Source organism: Mustela lutreola, chromosome 3, assembly GCF_030435805.1.
Source record: "Mustela lutreola isolate mMusLut2 chromosome 3, mMusLut2.pri, whole genome shotgun sequence".
Taxonomy (NCBI): Eukaryota; Metazoa; Chordata; class Mammalia; order Carnivora; family Mustelidae; genus Mustela; species Mustela lutreola.
In genome coordinates, this window is record NC_081292.1 from 80,175,520 (window position 1) to 80,188,847 (window position 13,328).

The window sequence follows — 13,328 nt, forward strand, 5'->3', positions numbered from 1 at the left end:
TTATCTATGTGTTGCTGTTAGCATGCCAGCTAACCCTCTAATCTGGTTGGTCCTTGCCCTAGGGAGAATCAGCAACCCATATGGGTTGTTGAAATCCAGATTGGTGGCCACTCTTTTCCCCTCTGGCAGACTTCTGACTCAGCTGTCTGGGAAGGTCAAAGGATTTTCATTTCCAGCAAATTCCCAGGTAAGGCTTGGAGAACCATTCTGAGAACCATTGCTCTGGTCTTTGTACATTCTGGAACATGACAGTCCAAGTGACTTTTTAACGGCAATTGCTATTTGATATATGGGCACAGAATTGAGAGCAATGAAAAATAGTAATAACTGCCCCATAAATCTGGACAAATAGGGGAAGGCCTAAGTTGAGAAAAGTATAAATCCTTACAATAAAATAATTTCTAAGCAAATCAGAGGAATGTCTGTCTCAAACTAAATGCCTGGGCTTTCAATGCTGAAGTTCTAGACAATAATGGGTAGTACAGAAACATCTATACATTGTGATAAAAGGGGAAACATTATTTAGTAATTTAGTAATAATATATGTGTGTGTGTGAGTGTGTGTGTGTGTATAAAATCACCCAAAAGAGAATTGCCGGTGAGAGAGGGAGCATAGAAGGAAAGTCTTCGCAGGAGAAATGTCCGTGGCATGACTTTGGGATTTACTTGTGGCAGAGGTGAGGCTGAAACAAAAACCGTGGAAGAAATGCAGCTCAGGCTCTGGCCACGGGCTGAGTGTGTAGGGACAGCCCCGAGATGCCTCCGAATAGTGCTGAACAGTTGAGAGGCAAAAAACCAGCCAAAAAACAGAAAGCTACTAATTCCCTTATAAAACTGTCAAAATTCTCCCTTGGACAGTTAGGGTGAAGTCATCATACTAAACACACTCAGATTTACAAGGAGATTAGTAGATAAATCAGGTAACTTTTTGTCCTTAAAGGGTTCGAGTTTCTTTTATATTTAAGACTGTTTAAGCAGATAGATTGAAATTTAAACAAAGTTTATAGTAAGCTGAACATGTTTAGCAACAACAAGAGAGCAGGAGACTGCCCCTGTGTTCTCAGTTCAACCACTCCTCTCACACAGAAAAAAATCATTAATTGAACTTGTGGCACCAAGTCCATTCATAAGAAATAAACCATCATGTGAATGGTTTATTTAAGGCAATAAATAATATTTCTTTTTTAAGCAATAAATAATATTTCTATCTATATCCTTCAAACTGTATTTCTCAAAATTTATTATAAATAAACATTCTTTATTTACGTTGAATAAATAAATGTTGAATGGATAAGATAAAACTAGAAACAGCAAGTAAATTGATAGTCCATTGAGACAGAAAAGCCATTTGCCCCATTATTCTAATCATACTTCAGCTTTTAAAAATCTAAGTAGAATGTAATACTGCACTGTCTTCACAGAACCCTAACTAATGAAAGTTAATTCCCTTAAGAATTAATTTGTTTATGACTCATAATAACAGAACAGTATCTATGTGAGTTACTGTAGTTGAAACAAACAAACAAAAAAGGATTCCTACATTACGACCTCACTGGAGCCCCTTCCATCCTTTGTGAGATGTGCACAACAGATAACAGGTTTACCTGCTTTTTCTGCTGAGGAAGCTAAGTTGCCCAAATTCACATGCAAGGAAGCAGAGAAGCTGCTTTTAAATACTAGTTTTTCATTACCAAAACTTCAAGCAGCCTCTCTTTCCTGATTTACTATAGCTCAGGTCCTCCTCAAGAATGAAGTCCTGGTGATACAATCTTGAATGAAAACCAGTGTTTTTTCATCCTCCATAAATGTTTTTCCCCACTGAGCAGAGAAACTGATGTGTCCAGGGAAAATGATCATCCTAAATAAAACAACTCTCCCAGTGCTTTAGAAGAAGGGATCTTTTGAAGATGTGAAAAGACTTGTTGTAATTAAAGCCACATCAAAGTGAATGAGAATTCCTTGTGTCTGGAGCAGGCATTCTCAAGTGGGGTTCTTGATCACCTGTATCTCAATCATAGAGGAATCATAGTAACGAATGCAGAGGCCCAGGCCTCTTCCTGGCTATACCAAGTCAGATTCTTTGGCATGGGTCTGCCTGTGTCACAGGTTTCCTAGACAGTTCTTATGCTCATGAAAATGTGAGAACATCTGACAGATACCATCAGTCCAGTTATCTACTCAGTCTGACGGAGCAGCAGGCTTGGGGAAATTAAATTATGCTAATCAAACTTGTCTGGGTCTGATTAAATACACTAGAATATTCCCAAGATCAAGAACTGTTTCTTACTCATTTGTGTGTCCCAGAGGTTAGAGCAAAGCCTAACTGATTGTAGAAACTCACTAAATGTTGGGTAAACACAAAGTAGAATGTTTCTCAAGTACAAACAAGGAGTTGAATAAATATAAATAAATATCTATGTAAATAAATGAGGGAGAGTGGACTTTTCTTCCTTAAATATACGTCCAATAAATATATGTAAAACATTGATAAAAATGAAAAGTTACATTTAACAAACACATAGAATAGTTGTTGCAATGAAGAGTCATCAATAATTGCTAAAATTAATGAATTAAAATATGATAGGAAGCAAGATATTTGGTCAAGAATTATCTCCCCATAAGATACTTATTATTTCTTTAAGATTTTATTTATTTATTTGACAGGCAGAGATCACAAGTAGGTGGAAAGGCAGGCAGAGAGAGAGGAGGAAGCAGGCTCCCCACTAAGCAGAGAGCCTGGAGCTCCATCCCAGGACCCTGAGACCATGACTTGAGCTGAAGGCAGAGGTTTTAACGCACTGAGCCACCCTGGCACCCCCATAAGATACTTATTAATTACAATGGGAAAACTAGTGAATTTACTTGGAGATATTTGGCAGACAAGCAATCAAAGGTAATAGCAGTAATGAGACATAGTGACATCACGTGCTTCCTGCTTGCCACAACTAATGAGCAGAATTTGGTTTTGTGGAGACATCAAAAAACTAAAGCTGATGTATATTCTACAAGATACTAGTCAGTACTGAAAAGTGTCAAGGTCATGGAAGACAAAGGACTAAGTTGCTGTCCTGGATTGGACTGGGAGTATGGAGACACAACTTCTAAGGGCAAGGCAGAATTCTGGATTGTATCCTGGGCTAGGAAAGATGTGAGTAGGACAACCAATGAAGAGTGACTCCAGTCTGTATATCAGCTAAAAAGGTTGTATGAATGTTAATGTTAACCAAACCCCCAGAAGGGTTTGGTTATGTACTATGTAGGATGGTGTTATGGTTAATATTAAGGAAGTCAGATGAACAGTGTTTGGGAATTCTTTGTACTATTTTTACAACTTTTTTGTAAGTTTACAATGATTTTAACATCAAACAAATATAAACATTTTAAAAATTGTGTCTCCCTGCAAAGAATTTTTTTGCTTATTAAAAATGTAGTTCCTGGGGCGCCTGGGTGGCTCAGTGGTTAAGCCGCTGCCTTCGGCTCGGGTCATGATCTCAGGGTCCTGGGATCGAGCCCCGCATCGGGCTCTCTGCTCAGCAGGGAGCCTGCTTCCTCCTCTCTCTCTGCCTGCCTCTCTGCCTGCTTGTGATCTCTTTCTGTCAAATAAATAAATAAAATCTTTAAAAAAAAATGTAGTTCCTTGGGCCTCACACTTAGATCTACAAATCAGAATTTCTTCAAATGGAAACCAAGAAACTTCATTTTCACAAAATCCCTGGGTGGTTCTTAAAACACTAGAGTTTGAGAAGAGTAGGAACTCCTCTATTAAGCTGCAAAAAAGATTATCTGACAAGGTCAAAACGTTTATCTTCTGGATTGAAAGTTATAAAAACTAACATGCAATGGATTAGAATAGCCACATATCTAAATCACTGTGAAGTGTCAAGTTAATGAACTTAACATAGATTTTCAATTCTCTGTCAGAAGTCAGGATGTCAACCAAGCTAATAAAAGCTGATCATAGACTGATATAAAGAAAATGGTGATCATTCAATAATGTTGTGGTTCATGTTTCACAAAGCAATGATGTACCTTTGGTGACAGATTTAAAAAAATGAAGGCAAAACCATTTGACATTTTTCTTTCACTGAGTAGATTCCCCTCTTGTTTTAAATATCCCAAGGGTAGAGGACACATCTTCAAGGAAATAGTCCTTAAAAAGTATTTAAATTTTGGAGCACCTGGGTGACTCAGTCAGTTGAACATCCAGCTCTTGATTTCAGCTCAGATCATGATCTCAGGGTTATGAGATTGAGCCCCAGGTTGGGCTCTGTGCTCATTGGGAATCTGCTTAGGATTCTCTCTCTCCCCCTCTCCCTCCACCCTTCTCCCCTACTTATACTTGCTCACTTTTTCTCTCTGTCTCAAATGGATAAATAAAAGTGTTTTTTAATTTTGTTTTGTTTTGTTTTTTAATTACCACCATTGTAAACAATGACAGTTTGAGAAACCAAACCATCTCAAACCATTGGTTGTTTGGATTTGGCACTGTAAGCCATGGGGAGCCCCTTCAGGTTTAAGCTTGGAACTGACATGATCAGATCAGCTATTTTTTTAAGTAATTTCCACCCAACGTGGGGTTTGAACTCACAACCCAAAGATCAAGAGACTCCTCTTTTACCGACTGAGCCAGCCAGAATATGATTCAGTGGAAATTCTAGGGGTAGCTTGGAAGAGAGTTGAAAACTGTGAAGCAGAGCCAAGAAAGCTGTTCCAAGTGTTCAGGCAGCAGAAGCAGACAGAGCTGAGAAAGATTGTGAGGATACTGGAGGCTGATAGAAAATGCAACGCGGGAGAGTGCCTGGGTGGCTCAGTCTGGTAAGTTTCTGCCTTCAGCTCAGGTCATGATCGCAGAGTTCTGGGATCTAGTTCTGGGATCTAGTCCCTCATCCAGGGACTCTGCTCAGTGGGGCGCTGCCTTTTGCCTCTGCCACTACAACTCCCCCAACCCCTCCACCCCCACTCATGCTCTCTCTCAAGTAAATAAATAAAATCTTTAAAAATTAAAAATAGAGCTTCCCTATGACCCTGCAGTTGCACTACTAGGTATTTACCCCAAAGATACAGGTGTAGTGAAAAGATGGACCATCTGTACCCCAATGTTCATGGCAGCAATGCCACAGTCGCCAAACTGTGGAAAGAACCAAGATGCCCTTCAACGGACGAATGAATAAGGAAGATGTGGTCTATATACACGATGGAGTATTATGCCTCCATCAGAAAGGATGAATACCCAACTTTTGTGGCAACATGGACGGGACTGGAAGAGATTATGCTGAGTGAAATAAGTCAAGCAGAGAGAGTCAATTATCATATGGTTTCACTTATTTGTGGAGCATAACAAATAGCATGGAGGACATGGGGAGATGGAGAGGAGAAGGGAGTTGAGGGAAATTGGAAGGGGAGGTGAACCATGAGAGACTATGGACTCTGACAAACAACTTGAGGGTATTGAAGGGGCGGGGGGGGGGTGGGAGGTTGGGGGAACCAGGTGATGGGTATTAGGGAGGGCATGGATTGCATGGAGCACTAGGTGTGGTGCAAAAACAATTAATACTGTTACGCTGAAAAGAAATAAAAATAAAAAAAAAGAAGAAAATCAGAAATGCAATGCAGGGATGGAAAACGAGATCAGACTTTCTTGGGAGTTTACTGCTTTTCTGCTACAATAATCTGCCTAGAAATTAAAACACCAGTGCCACCTATTGGTGAAGAAGATTCTCGTTCTAAGGTTGCCCTAGATCCAAAGTAACATTTTGTAGTATACTGGCAAGAATGATGCTGATTTCTCTTACTCTGTGGAATCAGCCCGTGGCAAAATACATTTTTTTAAAGATTTTATTTATTTATTTGACAGAGGGAGATCACAAGTAGGCAGAGAGGCAGGCAGAGAGAGAGAGGAGGAAGAAGGCTCCCTGCTGAGCAGAGAGCCTGATTCGGGACTTGATCCCAGGACCCTGAGATCATGACCCGAGCTGAAGGCAGCGGCTTAACCCACTGAGCCACCCAGGCACCCAGCAAAATACATTTTTGAGCTCTGCTCAAAGTACTGAGTGAAGTGAATAGTAAATAGTCCTTCTGCAGGCTGGAAAAGTTTAGGATATATCTTAGGAGAAACAGTATTTACTAAGTACAGAACTAAGTATTTACTAAATACTTATTCAAAAAGTACAGTGTGAGGTCCCAGAAGGGAGAATTTGGAGGGACTTATTTAGCTTGTTGCTGGCTGACGGGTGGCAGAATGAGGTCCATCAAAAAGGACACATATGGAAGCGAAGCTGTAGGTGTAGCCTGAAAGGAAATTTCGCAAATCCAAGGTACCCAAGAGAGCTTTCAATCTGGCTCCAGTGGTGTTTACAATGAATAGGGTTGACAGTTAATTGTCTCAAGTGGTAAGCCAGGTGCACTCTTTTGAGACGTATGAATGCTATTAGAATAGGAACACCTCCCTTCTTGAAAGCAGACAGTGCTTGAAGTCAAAGCCTTCTGTGACTCCCTCCTCAAAAGTAGAAGATCCAGATCTATCCAAAGAAATGAAAATGTTATTTAATGCACCAGCAGAGAACTGAAAACTGTGAGCAGTTAACTAAGCAGGCTAAAATAGAGACCAAATGGCAGCTGTCCACTGGTTGTCCTGAAATTTTTACCTTTGTATTTATTTTAAAAGAAGCCCAAAATGAAGTCTAACCTAAACATAACAATCGCTTAAAGTGGGTTATTATTCCTGTTGATGGGTGCTTCCTAAGGTCACACAGCTTTAAAGTGGTAGAGCTGGAATTTGGATCCAAGTGGACTGATTTTGGAGCCCATTTTCTGGAACTAAAACATTAGACTGTTACTTATATTCTGCTCTACTTGAGTTAACAGCCCCTGGTCTTTGGTAAATTGCTGGTACCATGCACGATGACTGATTTTTATTATTTTAAGCACAGTCCAACATAGACTACCTTGTTTCCACTTCAAGATCAGAAGGGTTTCTCATAACTCATTTTGCCTTTTATAACATTGTACATTTAAAATTTCATTAAGAGGATGTGTGGGTGGCTCAGTCAGTTGTGTCTGCCTTCAGTTCTGGTCATGATCCCAGGGTCCTGGGATTGAGCCCAGCATCGGGCTTCCTGCTCAGTAGGGAGCCTGCTTCTCCCTCTGCTTGCCAGTCCCCCTACTTGTGTTCCCTCTCACCGTCTCTCTGACAAATAAATAAAATCTTTAAAAAAATAAAATAAAAATTCACTAAATACTTTGAAATTCTAGTCTTTTATTTTTTGAATTACACCCAATCACTTGTCACGTTTAGGTGTGCTCAACATAGGACATATATATTATAAAAGTTTGTAATGATTCAAACATTCACCTAAGAATATAACAATTTGTTTCTTTGTGTCTGAGTATCTCAGCTCAAAAATGTGAATAAAATGCACTATGATGCGCTTGCATGATAATTATAAATAATACCCATTTCCTCTCATATCATCTTAGTATGCCACTTAACTGATTCAGTGTCATAAAAGTGATGTAAAGGGAGCTCAGACTAAACATGGAAGAGAGAAGTGCACTAACATTTGTAAATCAAAGCTTTTTCTGATTGTATTTCTTATTCGGAAATAAGTCAACAAGATTCCCCATTTAAAGAATCCCCATGTGTTCAGAATGTACATTACTATCACTTGTGTTTTTAAGTACCGTGAATCTAGTTTGGTACCTCTTCTAGCAGAGATAAGTGTGGAATCAGGAGCCTATATCACCAAGGGGAAATGTGTCATACAAATGTACTTTTTAATTCTTTTCTGGCCTTGATTAAAAGTGAAGTATGGACAAGGAGTCTTACACAGAGGGAAAGCAATTTCCCAATCTCCTCAGCCCTGAATATCTTTTCTTTATTTAGATGCTAGGCTGCAAAGTATTTTCTCTTTCCTAAGATGATAAGAAATACAGAATATTTACCATTCTGCATACTAAACAGAAAGCCTTGTGTTGCCTGACTGCTTAGTCTAACTCAGTGATTTTAAATAACAGTGGCTGTCACATTTATCATAAGGTTACAGAGTCTTTGTTTATTTTCCTGACATTTTGTATAGAGATAAGGGTTTTTTGTTGATTGTTTTATTATAGAGCCTTTAACTGTCCATAATGTAACTCATTAACTTCAGACTTGTTAATTAAAAACACTTCTGAAACATGTTTGTAGAAATTGCACGTTTTCATAAAACCAGTTAAAGGAAATGTTGTAAATGTTCATAAATATGCCTATCATGTATTCATTTAAGTTATGAGAGGCCTTACTGTTTTCACCCGACCCTTTCTTTTCTTTGATCTATATATAATTGTATGAATCACAAATACATACACACATATAAGGAAAACTCTGAAGTGCTGGCAGCTAAGAAGGGGAAATTAAAAACACATTTTAAAAATGATTCTAAAGAAAGACTTATTAATGTTAAAATTGGAAATAACCTCATGAACTCATGACCTTTAAAACTTAGATCTTTGATACCCTGTTGATGTGTTGTCCCACGTGCCATGTTTTGTCATGTGGAAGAATCTGACACTCATCCCTACTAAAATCTCCTGGAGAGTGGCCAATTCAATGTCTCTCCCCGATTGAAAGGAATCAGGGAAATCAAGACAGGCCTGGACATCTTTGTTGGAGCTGGAGAGTAAGGATGCTTGACACGTCACAGATGGTTGTAGAGTGTCAAAGAGAAAGGAGATGACTTACAAGGTTCCAGCTGACCAAATTGTTTTGTTCGAACATCAAAAAATAGAATAGTTTTGTGAAAATTACTATAAATTTTTAATGTGACTCAAAAGAGGTAGGCAAAAACATACATAATTCTTCATTTATATTGACAGAACATATTGTATGTTACTCAATTCAAATCATGGGTGTATGGAATGAAGGTAACTTCCAATCAAACCTAAAATATTATGTAACATCTTGTAGCCTGGGATACGTATGTTTGCAAAATTCCATTAATATAGGCAGGAAAAGATCTGTGAAGGAAATTATTTTATAAAAGTTGTGTAAGATGGGGTACCTGGGTAGCTCAGTAGGTTAAAGTCTCTGCCTTCAGCTCAGGTCATGATCCCAGGGTCCTGGATGGAGCTGCACCTCGGGCTTTCTGTTCAGCAGGGAGCCTGCTTCCCTTCCTCTCTCTCTGCCTGCCTCTCTGCCTACTTGTGGTCTCTGTCTCTCAAATAAATAAATAAATAAAATCTTTTAAAAAAAGAAAAAAAAGTTGTGTAAGAGATCATGGTTAAAAAGGAAAAAAAGGTAAGAGTGAAATATAATATGGTAAGTTCTAAAGAGAAATGGGCCTAGAAGTTTTTATTACTATAATAAAAAGTAGCCTGGTTCCATAACCCGCTCTGCACAGTTTAATTGTCTTGAATTTTCTTCCAATTTTCTGTGTTACAATCCTTGTCTCTTCCCTGAATTCACAATTAAATTGAGATTCTGAATTTCTTTCGGATATTGCTGAATCAATCATCTTAGCTGATCTGAAGTATGACTTCTATTTCCCCTTAGTCAAGAAAAACAACTTTGTTATACAAGAAGATACAAAATGTGTAGAGAGGTAATGATTTTTTAAAACTTACATTTATATTATTAACAATTTTGGGAAAGTGTAGCAATGAGTTTTTCAATTTTTATGCTTTTTAAAATTCTTTATTTTAAAAATGGTTAAGTCTGAATAGCCAAAACAATCTTGAGAAAGAAGAACAAAGCTGAAGGTATCATGCTCCCTGATTTCAAACTATACTACAAAAGCTATAGTAATCAACACAATATGGTAGTGGCATAAAAATAGACACATAGATCAATGGAACAGAATAGGGAGCCCAGAAATAATTATTAATAATATATTGTCAATTAACTTATAAAAAAGGAGCCAAGAATATACAATGGGGCAGGGGCAGTATCCTCAAAAAACAGTGTTGGGAAAACTGGACAGCCACATGCAACAGAGCAAAACTGGACTTCTACCTCCCATTATACACAAAAGTCAATTCAAAATAGATTAAATATTTGAATGTAAGACTTGAAACCATAGAACTCATAGAAGAAAACATAGGAAAAATCCTCCTTGACATTGGTCTTGGCAATGATATTTTAGATTTGACACCAAAGGAAAGGCAATAAAAGCAAAAATAAACAAGTGGAACGACAACAAACTAGACAGCTTCTGTAAAGCAAAAGATACCACCAATGGAATGAAAAGGCTACCTACTGAATGGGAGAAGATATTGGCAAATCGTAACTGGTAAGGGGTCAATACCCTGAATATACAAAGAATTTACACAATTCAGCAATAAAAAAATAACCCAATTAAAAAAATGAGCAAGGGAACTGAATAGATATTTTTCCAAAGAAGAAATACAAATGACCAATTAAAAAGTTGCTCTACATCACTCGTCATCAAGGAAGAGCAAATCAAAATGAGATACCACTTCACATGTTAGTATGGCTATGATCAAAAAGACAAGAGATAGTAAATGTTGGTAAGGATATGGTGAAAAGGGAACACTGGTACACTTGGGGGATTGGTGGGAATGTAAATTGGTGCAGCCCCTATGGAAAACAGAATTACCATATGATCCAGCAATCTCAATGAAAAGAGGATACTAAAGAGGTAGCTGCATTCCCATGTTCATTGTAGCATTATTCATGAAAGCCAAGATAAGCAAACATCCTGAGTGTCTATCAACAGATAAATGGATAAGGAAGATATACACAATGGAATGTTATTCATCTATAAGAACAAAGGGAATCCTGCTGTTAGTGACAACATGGATGGTCACTGATGACGTGATGCTAAGTGAAATAAGCCAGTCAGAGAAAGACAAATACTGCATGATATCATGTATATGGGGATTTTTAAAAAAGTCACTCATAGAAACAGCGTAGAAAACTGGTTGCCAGAGGCTGAGGGTGAAGCAAATAGTAAAAGGCTGATAAAAAGAGTACAGACTTTCAGCTATAAGATGAAAAAGTCTGAAGATCTAATGTATAACATGGTGAGTAGAAATCATATTGAATAATTGTATTGCATAATTGAAATTGTGTAATAGTAGAACTTAAATGTTTTCACCTCTCTCTCCTACCAAAGCAAATGTTTGAGAGAATGAAATATATTAAATTTGTGATTGTAATTTTAAACATTGAATAGGGTTTGTTGGTGTTAAATATTCAGAGAAACTTAAGCTGTTTGATTTATTTATAAAAAATAAGATTTGAGGCTTAAAAACTCATTTCTAACATGTGTACTGTTAAATATTGGCTTATTTAAAACATTAATTATTGTCTAAGTACCCTTTTATACACATTCCCCCTCTTTTACACACTAAAAAAACAAATTAACAACACAAAATGCTTGAGAGCATGTAGAGCAAAAGGAACCCGCATTCATTGCTGGAAGGAATGCCAAGTTGTGGTTCCTTACAAAACAACTCTCATTGTATGATCCAGCAATTGCACTTCTTGGCTTTTACTCCAAGGAATTGAAGACTTATGTTCAACAACGTCCTGGAGACAGATGTTTCCCTTGTTCATAATCATCAAAATCTGGAAGCAATCAAGAAGTTCTTCAGTAGGCAAATGGAAAAACAAATTGTCATACATCCAGACAATGGAATATTATTTAATGCTAAAAAGAAATGATCCATCAAATTATGAACAGACCTGGAAAAAACTTAAATGCATATTACTAAGTGAAGAAAGCCAATCTGAAAATGTTACACTCTGTATGATTCCAACTATATGATATTCTGGAAAGGGCAAAATTATGGAGAAAGTATAAAGATCCATAGTTGTCAGGGTTGGATGGGGGAGAGGGGTGAATAGGTTGACCAAGAGGATTTTTAGGGCCATGAAACTACTCCATATAATACTAAAATGGTAGATACATGTCATTCTATATTTGTCCAACCCATAGAACGTATAGCATTAAAAGTAAACACTAATGTAAACCATACTCTCTTGGTGATAATGATCTATCTGTAAGGTTTTATAGGTGAGATATGCACAACACCAGGCGAGTTAGGCACAAGTCAAGATTTATTAAAGGCGCTCTCTGGCGAAGTTTCAGGGCTCAGGAGAAGGGGAGCCAGGAAAGTCACACCAGGAGAGGTGGGCACCCTCCAGCGAGGTTCCTTGACTCCGGAAAGGGGAGTCGGCGGGGGTCTTTTATTGGGCCAAGGCAGGGCATGGGCTCACATCCATATATGGTAGGGTATTTGGTGATCGGAGGGTATGGGGTGGGTGGTCCTGATACTTCTGTTTCCTGCATAGGTATGGGGTTACCTATGGAGACGTGACCTGGGCATACATCCTTTTGGTGGGAGAGTCAAGGGTTGAGGAAGAGAGGGGAGGGGGCTGGAAGATGGCGGCCTGGTGGTCATTTCTGTTGTTCCTCCTGCATTCCCTGAGCCACCGACCCAACACTATCAATGTAGTTTCATCAGTTTTAACAAATGGACCCCCTCCCCCACATTCTCCTGATAGGTAGTTGATTTGGAGTTCATTACTCATTGTTACTTCTGTATCACTTCTATCAGCATTATTTCACCTTGTATCTTCCCAGTTGTTTTTCATTGTGGCTGCTAACTTACTGTATTTCTAATTAAAGTAAATTTTTGAAATGCTTGTCAATGTCCATGGACTTCCCATGTTTTCTTATTTCACTTGAGTAAAGCTATAAGGAGGAACTTATTCTACCTAACTAGGGCCTTCCGAAACTCTCTCTATATATTTTTCTAAGAGGGCTTTTCTGTGTCTCCTATGGTGAAAATCATTCTCATCCCCCAGATTCTTGTGCTTAACAGTAAAGAGAATGGAAGGGGCATTCTTCACCAGTGTAACAACTTTCTCTATATAAAGTTTCCATCAGCAGGATTTTTATAGGGCTCTTGAAAAGTTTCCTATGTTTCCCCAGTTCCCTGGAACAGGTTAGAAATACCAAGTCCAGAAAAATTATTTGAACACATTGGGATTGTTTTTCAGGGTTTGTGATTAACAAGATCTTTTTGTAAGAGAATTTAACACTGGGCAGTTGTCTCATGTGGTTATTCCCTCCGGTTCTCTTTCTGCTCTTTATCACACTGCATCCGAGAAGATAACTAGCAGTCAATTGATTAGCGAGTAACTTAAACATTTCTCATTATACTTAATATAAAGTAATAGATCGGGCTAATGAAATAATTAAAATCACAGTAATTTACACAGCACAATTTTATCTAGAGATGCCCACTTTATTTAAATTAGAACAAGTGGACTTAATCTCATTTTTCTATGTTAAACATTCCACAAAACATTTGGAGAATACTTT